Source organism: Ochotona princeps, chromosome 1 (genome assembly GCF_030435755.1).
Source record: "Ochotona princeps isolate mOchPri1 chromosome 1, mOchPri1.hap1, whole genome shotgun sequence".
Lineage (NCBI taxonomy): Eukaryota > Metazoa > Chordata > Mammalia > Lagomorpha > Ochotonidae > Ochotona > Ochotona princeps.
Window position 1 is genome coordinate 86,690,746 of NC_080832.1, and position 17,034 is coordinate 86,707,779.

At 36.3% G+C, this 17,034-nt stretch overlaps 1 protein-coding gene across 2 annotated transcripts in view; it reads right to left on the minus strand.

Annotated features, from left to right (window-relative positions):
- Positions 1-17,034, minus strand: part of ADGRB3 (adhesion G protein-coupled receptor B3) — a 726,224-nt gene that overhangs the window by 65,018 nt on the left and 644,172 nt on the right. The window lies entirely within an intron of this gene.

Below are 17,034 nucleotides of genomic sequence, written 5' to 3' on the forward strand. Positions count from 1 at the left end.
AGTATTGTTGTTTCCCAATGTAAAAGACCAAAACAAAGAAAAATAGGACAAAAAATAAGATCTTTAAAATTAAAACCACAAAAGTATAATCAGTGTCTTCCCACATTTTTCCTAACCATGTTTAAAGAGGGATCTCTTATCAAAATTTTATTGGGGCCCTGTGGCATGGCCTAGTGGCTAAAGTCCTTGCCTTGAACGTGCCAGGATCCCATACGGGCACCAGTTCTAATCCCGGCAGCTCCACTCTCCATCCAGCTCCCTGCTTGTGGCCTGGGAAAGCAGTCCAAGAAGCCCAATGCTTTGGGATCCTGCATCTGTGTGGGAGAACCTGGAGGAAGTTCCTGGTTCCTGGCCCCGGACTGGCACAGCACCGGCTGTTGCGCTCACTTGGGGAGTGAATCATCGGATGGAACTATTGGACTTAAATTTTCTCTGTCTCTCCTCCTCTTTGTATATTTGACTTAGTAATAAAGATGAATAAATCTTATTTATTGTGCTATTATTTTGTTGAAGTTCACCAGGTGAATTTCTTTAGCTTCCAATTGTTTCAATACCATGAATGGAACTTAATTTATCATGGTCTGCATACTATGGTGTTTCAATGATTATAGATAATATAGAAATTCGGAGAACCAAGATGGCGGAATAGGGTAAGGACACATTTAAATGGTCGGAAAAACATTTAATTAGGATGAAGCAAAGAGGACATATTTCAGGAAATAGAAAAGGACAGAACAACAGCGGAGGGGTACCTGGAGACTGACAGACACATGAAAGCAGAGGATACAATGGTGTGGTGTTGCAGTGACTGATACTCCAACAGAATTAGCTAACAGCAGCTGGAACTCCACCAGCAACCAGGTGGGAAGGGACTTTCACTGGGAGCTTGGGAGGTGAACCCAGACAAAGAACTGTCCATCCTGCTGGTCTGTTTGATTTGACCAGGAGCAGAGACAGAGCAGAAGATTCCAGACGGGCAGTGCGAGAACAGGGTGGATTTCATAGCCCAGTCGGCCCCCTAGAGCTGAATTGGGCACCATTTTGCGTAAGGAGGCAAAGGCAAGGGAAAGGACTGAGCATACACTGAGCTGGGAGTGAACTCATTTCTGACTCAGTGAACTGCAGCAATGTGGCATTCTGGAGGTTCCACCCAAGACAGGTCTGGGTAGCCCTCAGATTTGACAGCCAGCAGATCAAGAACTCTAGTAATGGTACATCAGGTGCCATTTTGCACACTGTGGTAATAGATTTAGGACTGCAGGGGACAATAGTGAACTGCGCATGTGCTGAGCTCGCGAGAACTCACTGAGTTCCGTGGATTGCACTGGTCCCGCAGGCATCGTATGGGTCAAAATAGGTCCATGTGGCACCCAGACCTAACGTCCAACAGGTTCTGAAAAGATCAGCGCCACCAAACAACCTAATTATATAGGACATCTGGAGTCTCTAATCCTGGGACCTGCTCCAACCGGAAGTGGGATAAAGATTGTACAGAGACAACGGTTCAGTCTCAGCATGGTATCACAGGAGGTGGAGAATGGTGAGCCAAGAGCCAGGGCTGTGGAGAACACCGTGGAAACCTAACATAAGAACCCACACCTGGAACTCACTGGATGTTGTGACACAAGAGGCTGCAAGCAAAAAGTTGTGTACCAACTGCAATAAGTAAAATCACATTGTAGACCTGTGGGTGACACAGTTTTAGAAACCTGCCCCAAGGAGAAGACTCTGCTAACCAGAAGTACAATGACCAAGAGCAAAAAAGAGACAAAGGCACAATGAATATTCCTGAAAACTCCCCTGCAAAGGAGCAAAACCCAACCTCAGAGTTAACTGAGGAAGACATCGAGAAAATGGTGGCCACAGAATCCATAAAAGTCATTTTAAAGCTTCTGATCAACAATGAGAAGCACATGCAAGAGTTCAGACAATTTAGGGAAGCAATAAAGCATACCAAGGCTGATATATCAGAAATTAAGAACATAGTAGAACAAATTAAAAGTACAATGGAGAGTCTCCAAAATAGAATGAAGCAAGCAGAAGAAAGAATCTCAGAATTGGAAGATATTTCCTGTCATCGGGGGAAGCAAACAAACAGCTATAAGCAGAGCTGGATCAGGCCAAAAAAAGTATTCAAGAAATGAAACACACTGTTAAGAGGCCAAATCTAAGAGTTATGGGAGTCCCAGAAGGTGCAGAAAGAGAAGCTGAGTTTGCAAATGTGTTTAATGAAATAATAAAGGAAAATTTCCCTAATCTGGAGAAAGAATTGGGAAACAAGATCCAGGAGGGGCACAGAACTCCCAACAGGCTTGATCAAAAGCAATCTTCACCAAGACACATGATGGTCAAGCTCTCTTCAATTGAACATAAGGAAAAGATCCTTAAATGTGCATTCGAAAAAAAATCAATTGACATATAAAGGAATGCCAACTAAACCCACAGGAGATCTCTCACAGGAAACTACAGGCAAGAAGACAATGGAGTGACATATTCCAGATTCTAAAAGAAACAAATTGTCAGCCCAGGATAACATATCCAGCAAAGCTTTCTTTTGTCGTTGAAAATGAAATAAAATTCTTCCACAGTAAAGAAAAGTTAAAAGAATTTGCCTCTTTCAAACCTGCCCTACAAATGATATTTCAAGATGTTCTCTTGACAGAGAAGAGGAATAGCACCTACCAAAACCAAAGGCAAATGGGAAGAACATCCCAGTAAAATGACAACAGAAGACTAAACCAGTGAACAACCCATTCCTAAAATGACAGGACCAAAGCACCACCCATACATATTAAACTCTGAATGTAAATGGCTTAAGCTCAATCAAACGTCACAGATTAGTAGACTGGATTAAAAAACAAAACCCATCTAGAAGAGACACACTTCAACAAAAATCAGTGGAAACTGTATCACATGGGTTTTGTTGTTTTCTGTTAGTTTCATCTCTTCAAAACACTTTCTTCTGATTAAATCATTCAATGACTCGTAGATCATACAGTAGCATCATTTTCTTCAAGAAGGTTCTGATTTTCATTTCCTCAGCTACACGTTAGTCATTTAATAGCATGTTATTTAACTTCTTGGTGTTGTTAATTTCTTTTTTCTTCCTGATGTTGATTTTGTTTTGTGGCTTTTCATTTAAGGGGATGTATAGTATAGTAATTGTGTAATGGAGACTGTCATGTCTAGTAACATGTCATTTAACTTCATGGTATTGTAAATTTCTATTTTTCTTTCTATTGTTGATTTTGTATCATGACTTTACATTTGAGGGGATGTACAGTAGCTGTGGAATGGAGACTAACATCCAGCTGTGAGGATACAATGTAGTATACATTTCTACTTCCAGACAAAGATGGACTTACAATGAAACTGTTTACTATATCTTGACAATAGGATTCTGGACTCTCTGCCATTGTCCATTCCCGCAATGATGGACATATGACTGAGTATGAAGAACTATATGTTAGTAATGATATAGAGGAACTAGGTGGGGGGGAGGGAATTGGGGAGGGGATAAGGGAAATGCCAGGAGCCTATGGAACTGTATCATAAAATGATAATAATAATAATAAAATGCAAAAAAATGAAAAAAGATAATATATAGAAATTCAGTAGCACTTGGCTAGGCATACAGTACACAATCAACTAGTTAGGGTGATTTAACTAGTGTATTTTAGCACATGATTCCTATTTCATATAGTACTTAAATTTACTTAACACTTGCATTTTTGCCTACAAAGATTGCACTTCATATAATAAAATCATGGACTTCTTTAACTCTCTTCTCCACATCTTTACTTGCCTCTCAGATAAACTGTAGCAGCTTTAGTTCAGTTTTTATGCTTAAGGCACAGAGACATTTGTTTTCCAAATTAAGGTTAAAATATCTATAGACTGAACATTTTTGTTCATTTCTAATCTACTGTCTCTGCTCCAATTTGATTTGCAAAAACAATTCTTCCATTCGATTATCATCTGAAGATTAGTTACACTCTAAAAACATTTCTGATTTTCCTTCAGTTTATTTCATCTCAATTCTAAATGCTGGCAAAGTTATTTCGGTTCATTTCTGAACTTTCAAAAAAGGTTGTATCAACAAGGAAGGTTAAAATGCGGAATGGCCCTAAGTGCTAGATGTATTGAAATGTTATAATGTCTGAATAACAAATTCAAAAGCATATGTATTGTGTTTGCTACTTTGGGGCTCCATGATACTCACTTAAATTCAAATACGATTGAACTAGTTGCAATTTGGGGATGCTGACATTTATAATTCATGTCTCTTTAGATAATAACCTGGCTACAGCCTATTCAGGAGAAAACATTGTAACCAAAGAAGTAAGGCCTATTTTTACAGGCAATAACATCCTTTTATGGCAAATGAATATTCATGTTTTAAAAGTGCTCTCAGTACAGAGGCAGGTTATCTCAGCCCAAGAGGTGTGTACATGTGGACTAAAAAAGTCTGAAACTCACAGACTAGTCTTATTTGAGCATAAAAAGAAAATCTTTGACCCTGAGAAACAGAAAAAGAACTACATTTTGTTTCACCATCATGGTTTATAAGTTTATCAAATCAAATATTTGATACACTGATTGTCTTCTGATATATTTGCTATGTTGTGCTAGTGTGAATACTCTTTTAAAATACAACTTTGATAAGTAGCAGCTTTCGAATGAACTTTATTATTTCCCACAGATGTCACATCAGCCTTCACTATTCTAACTTTTAGGCCTCAGAATTTTTGATGTTTTTACAAACTAAATTCCACACCTGCAAATCTCAAAGATCAGCCAACCTTCACATCTCCTTGTGTTGGAACTTTTCCTACGTATAAAGCTTGGCCTCTGATTCTCCTTTTTCATAAATACGTTCACATTTTGATAGTTTTCAACTTATTGTTACAACTGAACCCATTCTCTAGACCTCTTGTCTTACAGCATTTCCTTCTTTAACCTGTTTATCTACTCTTCACTCCTACGACACTGAGTACTCACAGTTCATCACTCTGAAGATGAACTTTTCAGCACCTGCACTTCAGGACTTGTCTGGGCAAAGTCCAACCCACCTTATTGGTGTCACAGCTGACTCATGTTGCTTACAAATACTGCAAGCCATGAAAGCAATCTGAAGTTGGCAAATGAACACTGTTTCTGCCTATCGCTCTCGAAGATGAGAGTACTTCAAGACGTTCATTGAAAATCAAATGAAAAGATAAGTTGGAGCAAAAAAGAGCTAAAATCCATGATTTGGCAGATTCTCCATAAATGTAATGGAAAATTTGTACTCCAAAAAATTACCATAAATTGCAAAGTTCATTTGCACCAAATGAATTTGTTGAAGTAATCTCTTTCATCCTAAATCTTTAGAGACATTAGAAAAATAACTTAAGATAACTGGAAAAGAAGCATGAATCAAGATGAACTACAGACTGTGAAACCTATGAAAATAGATAACATATGAGAACAAATTGCAGATACATACTACAGCTGTCATGTTGGGAGTTGGAATGATGACATGAAAAGTAATGAGCAAATATGGTACATAGCATGGCATATGAGGTTGAATAACCACTTAGATGCACTTCCAGAAGGAATAAATATATGAAATTAGGGGAGAAATGCAGCATTATAATATTATGCAGGAGTTTCTCAGAAATTAAAAAATATGTTCTGGTTGTTAAAGATGAAATATACATATTAAAGCTGAAAAATTCATATACACACACCAAACACACACCCAGATATGGTGACCTTCAAGAATAAAGAGAAAAATGCTTAAAATTATCACAGTTGAAGGAAAGATTAATTACAAAATTATAGGAATCAGATTGATGATATTTCTTGTGAGCACACTAGGATTCAAAATGCAGCAAAATAATATCCTCAATATACTTGAGGAAAAATAATTTAATAAGAGAATTCTATAGCCAGGTAAACAGTTATTCAACTGAGGAGTGCAAAAATAGGTTTTTGCAGGTGAAAATGAAATGAAGTTTGAAGGTTTGCTGGGAAAGAATTGCCACAAAATATTAATCACCAAAAAGAAGCAGCCTTGAAGAAAGGAATAAGATATATTAAATGATAAATGACAAAGAAAGCAATCAAATGCATTTTTGCAGTAGACATTGTATATATATTTATATATGTATCCATATATATAGTTATAAATGTACATAAATTACATAGAAAATAAACCCCCTAGACATAAAATTCAAAATAATAGCAGTGAAGTTTAAAAGATGATAGGGATGATAGCTACACGCCACACCTCTTTTCTTTTATGTGATTTTAGTGATGCTAGTAGTGCTGACTGCCTCAGGATAATTCAACTTATCTAAGCATTTTTGTTAACATTTGTTAGAGTAACACACAATTTACTTGTAAAAGAGCAGAAGAGCAGAATTTAAAAAAAAAAAACAAAAAAACATGACCAATCCAACAGAAGGTGGACAAAGAGATCACAATGTCTCAGATGTTTGTTATTGGATGAGTAGATAAAGAAAATGTGGAAAATATATACACCATGAAATATTACTCAGTCGTTAAACAACAAAAACCAAAAGAACAAAATCTTGTCTTTTACGGGTGCAACTGGATGTCACTAAGCTTAATGAAACAAACTGGTTCCAAAAAGCTGAGCATTATATATTTTTCTTAATCTGTGAAAATTAATACGCAGAAATAAAGAAGTGATTTATCTGAGTGAGACTGACATTTTGGGATTTAATTATTGTTTATAGATTTTACTTACATCATTGAGGAACAGTAGGTGTTTTTAAAATTTTATCTTCTATGAACTATGTGTTCATAACCTTACCTAATGGGGTGTTAAGCCTGTGACTATGAGGTGAAATAAAACAACAAACTAGAAAAAAAGAAAGAAAGAAAGAAAGAAAGAAAGAAGGAAGGAAGGAAGAAAGAAAGGAAGGAAGAAAGAAAGAAAGAAAGAAAGGAAGAAAGAAAGAAAGAAAGAAAGGTGATGGGTGGGTGGGGAATACAGGTAGCAAGTGGGGTTAAATAAGAAGTACTCATGTGCCCCCAAACTTGTATTGTTCAATACATTGAATTTGTTCACATTGTATAAGCAAATTATTAAAAAGAAGAAAAGAAGAAATCTGTAACTCCAAACAAAACAGAAGTAACAATAAATGGAAATGTCTGAATTCAACAGTTAAGAGTTAAAATTTTTCAATGCATTTTAAAACTCGAATTTCAGTAAAGTATTTATGCAATATCTCTCAAACACAATGACACACGGTAACTGGAAATAGAGAGATAAAATGCAAAAATCATGTATCACAGTGTTAATATTGAAAAAAGCGTTAAAAGAGATGAAGAAGGATTTTCATACTGACAAAGAAGCAGGTCATTAAGAAGTTTCATAAGTAACATGCATTATGAAACCAATAATAATTTTTCAAAGTAGATGCAGCAAAAATTAACATAAGGATAAGCTGTCAAACCAAGATTATAATATAGGAGTTAATTACAGCTCTCACAAACCATGGAAAAAATATTAATGTGGAAGAGCAACACCATGAGAACAAGTAAGTAGCCTTCTTTCTCTACAATATTGTACATAGAAAACAAATATGCACAACCTAAAGCACAAATAGAACATTTATAGATGCAAACTAGTTATACGACATAATTAATAAAAATTACAGACTACAATAAAATTAAAAATTGAAAAATTCCACCATTTAACAGAAAATCTTTTTGTTAAAACTTCATGAATTAAAGGAAGACTATGATCTAAGTTATAAGCAACTGAACAATGATTGGAGAAGCAGATATATAAACACATGAAGTCCTGCTAGGAGAACACTCAATGTAAGTAAATACAAACTCATACCTTAAGATAGAAAACAAGAGAACAATGAAAACAAATGGGGTACTTAAATACATCAGAAAACAGGATTTTAAAAAGATGAAATTAGAAGTCAATGAAATGAAAAATGAAACCCAACTTGACTCTAAAAGGCCAAGTAAGCAGCTCAGTGTAAAGTGATTTTTTAAGAAACAGAAAAGGCAGAATAATCCCCAATTTACAGGTTTTTACAGGTTAACACAAAAGATTAGAAGTATCCAACTCACTTTACAAGAAAGCTAATTTTGATACCAGAATGAGCAAGAACACTCTAAACCACTTGTGTTTATCAAACAAATCTAAAAATACTAAATAAAATACCAAACCAAGAAACACAGTATAAGAATGATAAAACATATCAAATCAGAGTATGTTCAGAAATGCAGGATGGCTTAACATCAAATATTGCTTCCATGTAATTAAATTATGCTGTGATTTGGATAAGATTTGAGTGCTTAGCAAGGCTTCCTGTGTTGAAATTTAATCTCCAATGTGAGGTATTAACGCGGGGTGAGTATTTAATACTACACTGGTGTTCAGAGTTGTTTGGAATCCCAAAGCCTTTATAAGAAGATGCAAAGAGAGACAGAAACACACAGGTGTAGTTGTACTACCAGTCTCTTGTTAAGTGATGCTAAGTGTTATTTCAAAATTGCCAACAACATGTCCATCAGTAGATGAGGCCTCTAGACTTTGCACATCCAGAACTGTGAGCTCTAATAACCTCTCTTCTTCATAAAGAGGTCCGCATGCCTCAGCTGAAAATGGACTAACACAATTGCATTAAGAGATTAAGAAGAAAAATCAGGAGCATAAATAAATCTGAAAACATCTGATAAAGTTCAGTACCCAGTTTTCACTTGCAAATTATGAATATGGGGGACTAGTCTCATCCAATGAAAAATATCTATTCAAAACAGAGTGAAAATCATTTCTTTTTTAAAGGCAGCTTTACAGAGAGAAGGAAAGACAGAAAGATCTTCCATTCTCTGGTTCACTCCCCAAATAGATGCAATGGCCAGAAGCAGGCCGATCTGATTTCAGAAGGCAGGACCTGGGCCCTGCGGCGTGGCCTAGCAGCTAAAGTCCTCGCCTTGAACGTGCCCGGGGTCCCATATGGGCGCTGGTTCTAGTCCCAGTAGCTCCACTTCCCATCCAGCTCCCTGCTTGTGGCCTGGGAAAGCACTTGAGGACAGCCCAAAGCCTTGGGACTTTGCACCCGTGTGGGAGACCTGGAAGAGGTTCCTGGTTCCCAGCTTTGGATCGGCATAACATCGACCATTGCGGCTCACTTGGGGAGTGAATCATCGGATGGAAGATCTTCCTCTCTGTCTCTCCTCCTCTCTGTATATCTGACTTTCCAATAAAAATAAGTAAATCTTAAAAAAAAAAAAAAAAAAAAAAGAAGAAGAAGAAGAAGGCAGGAGCCTTCTCTGGGTCTCCGTAAATGGTGCAGTTTCCCAAGGCTTTGGGCCATCCTCCACTGCTTTCCCAGGCCATAAGCAAGCAGCTGGTTGGAAAGGAACAGCCAGGACATGAAATGGCACTTACATGGGATCAGATTTTGCAAGGGGGAGGATTAGCCAGTTGAGCCATCATGCTGGGCCCCCAAATCATGTTCAATAATGAAATGTTAGAAGAATTTCCATTAGTCGTGTATGGGAGGAGTATGCCACTATGACCTCTATCAACTGCACAGGAGGTCCTCTCCCAAATGATACAAGAATAGACAATAGGGAAATAGAGACAATGTAGACATCACTGTATACAATATATTTTTGTACTAGAAAATCTGATAGTTAATTTTTAAAGTATAAATAATAAAAAGAACTTAGTAACAAAATAAAACATCAGCATATAAAACTTATTTCTCTAACAAGATCAGTATATCTAATTTTTTTCCAAAAAATCATTTGGAAATGCAAAAAACAGATTTGACAGATTTTGCTTTCTTCTCCCTCTTGCTCAAGTTAAGTGGTATGGAAAAATTAAAATCATAGACACAGTGAAGGCAATGTGTTGACAAATTTGGAAGATGCTGAGGTATTAAGAGTTAATTGATACAGAATAGTGGAGAAATTTATACCCTAAATATTAGGTGGCCATTAGGGTAGTAATGGAAAAGCTGTTTGTAATAGAGCGAGTTCAGATTTTTCAATGAATTTAATATTTTGAAGTTGGAAGGACCAGAAACTGGAGGACACTGGTTTACAAAAGATTGAAAAGAGAATCAGAAAACGTTTAGTGTACTTCCAAAAAATTTGTAGGGGCTTGTGCAATATCACAACTTGCTAATCCTCCATTTCCAAGTGCTAGGATCTGATATGGGTACTAACTCCTGTCCAAGCTGTCCACTTCCCACCCAGCCCCTGTTATGGCCTGAGAATCCAGTGGAAGATGGTTCAAAGCCTTGGGACACTGCACCCATGTGGGAGACCCAGAAGAGGCTCCTGGCTCCTGGCTGTGGACCAGCTCAACTTAGCTCTGGCTGATGTGTCCATTTGGGGAGTGAACAAGTGGATGGAAGATCTTTCATATGTCTCTTATTCTCTCTGTAAATTTACCTTTCCAAGGAAAACATAAATAAATCTAAAAGAAAAAGGTTGAAGAGAAATTAATAGTTTATTTTTGGTGCAAACGTTTCAATATCCCTGCATAATTTTTTTTCAACACATGCACATTCCATGACCTTTTTGTAGACCACTCACATGCAGATTTCAGATGTTCATTTATTTAGCTACTTATTTTTACAGTAGCGCAAGCATTGTGGGCAGCAACTTAACCTGATATACCCACTCCCGATTCTCTCTCTCTTTTTTGATCTTTTGGGAAAAAGGGGGTGGGGAGCAGGGAAACAGATGGAGACACATCGATAGGGAAAGACAGCTCTCGTCTGCTCTCCTGAAATGCCTGCAGCAGCTCAGGCTGCTTCAGTGCTGTTGCCAGTGACTGAGAACTCAATACATCTTTCCCACATGGCATCAAGAACTGTAACTGCTGTTTTGTTTTAAAATTTGTTTTTTCATGATACAGTTCCATTAGGCTCAGGAGTTTCCCCTTCTGTCCTCCCTATTTCCCCTCCTTCTCCACGCACTGATTTCCCCTATATTATTAAAATATTATAGTCTTTAAACAATATTCATAAGTCCATCATTCTGCTACTTAAGTGTATACTGACACTGTAGGTGTGCACAATGGTAGAGCGTCCACCAATTGGGTGTCAAGTTTTATTTAACAGTTTCATTGGGAGTCCTCCTTGTATTCACTAGTAGAGATGGACACTGCAACATATCTTCACTTCCCAGTATGTTAGTCTCCATTATTCAGTTTCCCTACATGAATATATATATACATGTTTATATATATAGATATAAATCTTGTATTGTCCGTTAAAGTTGCCTTATAATAGAGAGAACATATGATATTTGTGGTTTTCGGTTTGGCTCATATCACTGGGCATAATGGTCTCTGCTGGGACCATTTTGTTCCAAATGGTAGAATAATTGCTTTTAAGCTCCCCTGGTCTGCACTAGCAGGAAGCAGGCAGCAACAGGCAGACCTAGGGATTGAGTTCAGTTACTGTGATGTAGGATGTAAGTGCCAAAGTGTTTGAATGAATTGGTACTGAGGTATACAGGACAGGCACAAGTGTATGCATTCCACCATATAATATTCTCTGCTCATCCTGATACATCTACAGAATGCCAGAGACTAGAATTTTCCCCCAGAGAGAAAGGAATCTTTATACTGTAATTCATCATTGATTAACACTACGAAACCCCTCCTTAAGCAGCCAATCCACCTACTTAATGTTGCAGTGGAAAACACGCACACACACACACACACACAGACTTTATTTGAAACAGAATTACAGAGAAACAGAAAGAAAAAAAAAACAGAGAGAGTGCTTTCATCTGCTAGTTCACTTCCCAGGTGGCCATAACAGCCATATCTGAGTGAAGCTGAAGTCAGGACTCAGGAACTTCATCCAGATCTCCTGTGTGGAAGCAGTGACCTTCCCCATTTTTTGTTTCTTTTCCTAGGCCATTATCAAGGGGTTAGCTTGGAACTGTAGCAGACCATACAGGATGTTGGTGTAACAGGTGCTGGCTATGCCTACTATACTGTAATGCTGGCTCACAGCTAAGATTTTAATATATAAGCAAGCACCCAAGGATAATAAAGCAATGGATAAAGTCTTCAAAGATGGAAAAAAATCTTTAAAGATGGGGAAAAATGAAATAAAAAAAACAAAGAAAAAAGTAAAGGATGTAGACAGCAGAATATAAAAAGTACAATTTCAATGTAAAAAATATAATTTTGCTACAGGGACTGAGCAAAGAAATTGTATAGAAAAAATAAAATGCTTAAGGAAATATTAACAGCTAGAAGCAAAGGTGCTAATCTTAATCAAAGCAAAAATTATAAAGTACTCTCAAATAGCTTTAACAAAAGTGTTTTGGAACTGACCCAGCAATTGCAACCACCAGCATGTGCATAAGCTGATTGTGGCGACGGATGGTGCCAGACCCTGACTGGCAAGTACACACAAGAATCAGGTCTGGGATCACCTCAGATGAAGTTTCTTTGGAGATCCCTCCAACTGAACTGCTGATCTCAGAACCCCAACCATGAAGAGACTGTCAGCCAGTGGATTCTGAAGAGATTTCATCGTGATTGGATCAGCAAGATTGGCAACAATTCAGACCTGTTGAACTATCAAAACTGCTTGAGCAGGACCCTCGGAGCATGCCCTTCGTCAGGGACCTGGGATGGGTGGGAGGCTGGGTGGGGCTTTTCCCTTTGTTCCTCCTCTGACCCCTGATAAATGGGGGAAAATGATATTAGTGTGGAAACAATGGTTTTTCCCCCTCTCCTGTAGCCCTTGACCCTCTGTACCCTAATCAACTAATGAGATTACAAAAAAAATAAAATAAAGTAAAATAAGTATTCTGGAATTTCATTGCAGATTATTTTAACATTTAATTGAAACATACAAAACATGTGAAAAAAAAAGAAAATGTACTGTTCATGAATTGGAATTTGATAATAAATTTGTGCCCGTGTCTCTGAGTTGGATAAATATATCCAACACAGTTCACACTAAATCTTAATCATTTTATTTTTAATTTGAAGGCTGAATTGTAATTCATAGGGAAAATTAAAAACAATTTTTTCAATGCTATAAAACATGCTCAGATGTAACCACAAGCATTTTGCCCCTGAGGCTTTGGAGACTATCTTGCCAATGTCACAAGGCTCATGAGTAGTGTGAAAAGATTCAAGCCTTGTCTCTCATTCAATAACTTGAATATTTCTGTAACTGCTTTCATTACCTCGGCAAGATTTTTATCTCATTCTGTAACATAGGCTTCATAATGATCTTTTTACATTCTGAAGTTCCAAGTTTATTCCTCTCTTTTATCAGATAGCTTTATCTTCTATCATCCATCCATATTACAGTAACATTCCCTGTGGTTTCCACCTTCAAATTTCCCCTTAAGCTCACTGACTCTCCCCTTGGCCCTGCCCTTCCTGGGAACACTTTAATAAAGGAGCCAAGAGATGGATTGCTGTTTTCTTACTATGTGTGTTCATCACACTGATTCCTTCATTTACCTAAGAGCTCTGTGATTCTCCTTCCTAATCTGTAGTGTAAGAATAATAATAGTACATGCCTGGAAAGATTTTTGTAAAGATGAAATTACATCATACATGTAATAAATTTGAGACTATCCTTTGTGGAGGGTTTCTTAATAGGTATGTCACGACTTATAACAAAGCTTAATCATTTATATAAATAAATATGTGTTTATCCATGGTGGATAATGTAACAAAGTTTCATTTAACTCATAAATTCAGATGGCTAAAATCAACATAAAAAATTAAATATTGCAGCTTCTCAATGATATGGCCCCAAATCTAACCTTTAGTTTGACTTCTACAAGCAAAAAAATCATACTAATTACTCCTTATTCTAAATCTAGTCAAGCATATTCTCTCCCCCTTTAGTTAACTTACGTTCATAATCTTTCATGTCATTAACTTGTTGATCACCATTTTAAACCAACTAGCTAAGCAGTAAGACTTTTTACTGTAATAGTCTCACAGATTCTCACTGGTTGTTCTTTCTTTTCTTTCAGTGTCATTAAATTCCTTGAAAAGTTAAGCCATACATAACTTTTTTACTACCTGCTCACCTCTATTCTCTTGTGTTTGAGCTTCTTTCTCGAGTTTCTTTACTACAGAAATTACAGAAATTATCTGCACACTTAAATATTTATGGATGTCAGTATTATTTATAGTCATATCAACACTTCAGTCAATTCAGGGGAACCAAAAGAATTCCATATAAAGTGATTGTTGTTTGAATTAATTACTTTCCTTCACATATCGATTTATCTAAACAAATACATTAGAACCTATTATATCCTGCTATTCAAATTGGATAACACATGTACATAGAAATTCTGGAAATATCAGTGATCCTTTACATATGCATGATGCCGCAACAAGAAAGTTTAGCTCATTATCACCTGTGATTTCACAGCTATTTCCTTAAAAATTCACACTTACAAATGGGCATTTGCATTATTTAGATGACAGTAGTTCTTACAGACTAAAAACCAATCAATGATAATAATATAAAGATAGTGATAAAATGGAAACGTAGTACATAATTGTACACATAGTAAGTGCTCAACAAATGAAAGCCACTCCTAAGATCACATTAAAAAATTTGAGAACATGAACTGATGTTTTATTTGGCTGAACAAATATGCTTGAAGATGCATAATATCTAAATGGGAGATGAGGAAAGCAATTTATCAAGCATCTACTCTACCTGAGACTATTTTTGCAGCAATACTGCATTGTGAATACAATGGAGTTAGAAGCTTGGAGATGTTAAATAACTTTTTGCAAGTTGCACAGGAGGCAAAGAAGCACGTGCTCTTTCAATATAATATATATCTTGTGCTTTCATTAGTCCTGATTTTGGTAATGCCAATTTTATATGATTATATCATACCTCTGAGCTACTTCAAGTCATTTGTTAGACAAAGGGAATGTAAATGGTAAATAAATAAAAGATTATGATTAAATAAAATTATGTTAAGTAATTAGCTCTTATTTTCAAAATTACCACCGATTAGAGTTGACAAATGCTTCATTTCCAAATATGTTTTGGTTGCAGAGACTGCATTACACATGTGCAGATGTTCTTTGAAGATTACTTAATTAGCACACACCAATCTCAATGAAATAAAACACTGGAACTGTTGGGCTTATTGGTCAAAAACTTCATTATTTCACCAAATTTAGGGAAAATTTTGGCATCAAATATTCAGCTTCCTGCTAATGTAAATGCTGGAGCGCAAAAGTAGTGGCTCAGTGGAGTGGGTATCTTCTATGTATGTGGGTGGTCAGGATTGGGTCTGGCTTCTCTCTTGAGTCATTATGGCCTTCTGCAAAGTGAACCAGTGGAAAGAGGCTTTTTCTGTTTCTCTTTTTGACTTTCAAATGAGTTAGATCTAAAAGGTACAACACAAAGCTATCATCTCCCTGACCCATTTTAAAATTTTTATTATTGTTATTGTTATTACTATTATTTTGAGAGAGAGCACTCATCTGCCAGTTCCCTCCCAAATGCCCACAAGAAGCAGGAACATATCCCAGCTTTCTCACTACTTAAATTACCACTGTTTCCTCTGAAGGTGTGGATTGGTCAGAAACTGAGTCAAGAGAAGGAATTGGAAATCAAGCCAAAGGCACTTTGAAGTGGGAAATTTAACTACTTCTCCACCATTTTTGAATATTTAGAAGGGATTTAGTTTCTACATAATCAAAATCTCTGATTTACAATGGACCCTAAGCAGAAGTTTACAATGTGAAGTAGGATATAACACAACATAATTGATGAGTGAAGAAATAAAGCAGTGGTTAAATATGAGTATCTCAAACAACTTTCATTTGCTAGATTTTTATAATTTTGTATTAAAATTAAGCAGTACCATTAAAAAAGAAAATGCTAGACATAAGTCAATAGAGATAACAGTCTGTTCCGCAGATGTCAAAATACATATTTTGCAGAAAACTCACTCATGATTTAAAGATCTTGGAAAGTTTGTCTCATTTAGAGGAAAATCTGATTTTTTGAAATGTGTCCTTTTGGAATTCAACCATTTGTGCATTATACACAGCAGATGCTTCTTATATATTGTTATTTCTAGGTTTAAGAAAGCAACAATTTTATGCAAAATTGAATTAAAACAAAGTCACGTGTTGAGACCAAGAGTTCAACTTTAGCCTTACTGATAATGCAAAAACTTCAAAATATGAAAGAAAGCACTTGTCCATGGGTATTAGTGCCCTCAGTTGTATTCAAATATGTCTCCCAGCTTGTAAGCACCATATATGGTCTCTATAATATGCATTTCTTATAGATGCATATAGAAAGTTGCATTCAAGCTGTAACAAGCAGAGCAAACAAAACTTAAGTTTTGAAAATGATTCTTTGATAACTTGGAAGGCAGGAAAAAGATGATGCTTCTATGAAGAAAGTATTCATTCTGTTTATCATGTTTGATTAATAGTCCTATTGGTGTTACAAGACTATTTCATCCTCAAATGAAAGCAATTTTTATTTAAAGCTTGCGTGACATTACAAGATCACAGGTTATAGTGGTAAGTCAGTATTTCTCTTAACATTGGTACATTGGTATCATTTGGGGAGCAATGAAAACTGTTAGGGCTCTTAGTACTAGACCCTGAGATTCGATATAATTTGTCTGAGGTGAGCCCCTAACATTAGAATTTGTAAACCTTCACAGATGATGTTAGCAAATATCCAGTTTCAGAATCAGTGACTTACAGTCATGGACTAACTCTTGGCAAATAAAGATATCAAATATGTCATCTTGCAGAAGTATATAATTTGTTACAGCTTCTTTCTTCAGCAAGAGAGAAGGGAAAATACCTACTGCAAAAATAATTATTATAAAGTGCTTATTTCTTAATTAATTTTCAAACTCTTGAACAATAATGACTCTTCGTACATCATCACAACCCATTATGGCAGCTTGCTTGGAATCAGCCACTTGCAAAGTACAAAGTAACAAAATCGGAACATTCTGCTATGCCTTTAAATTTTAATTTAT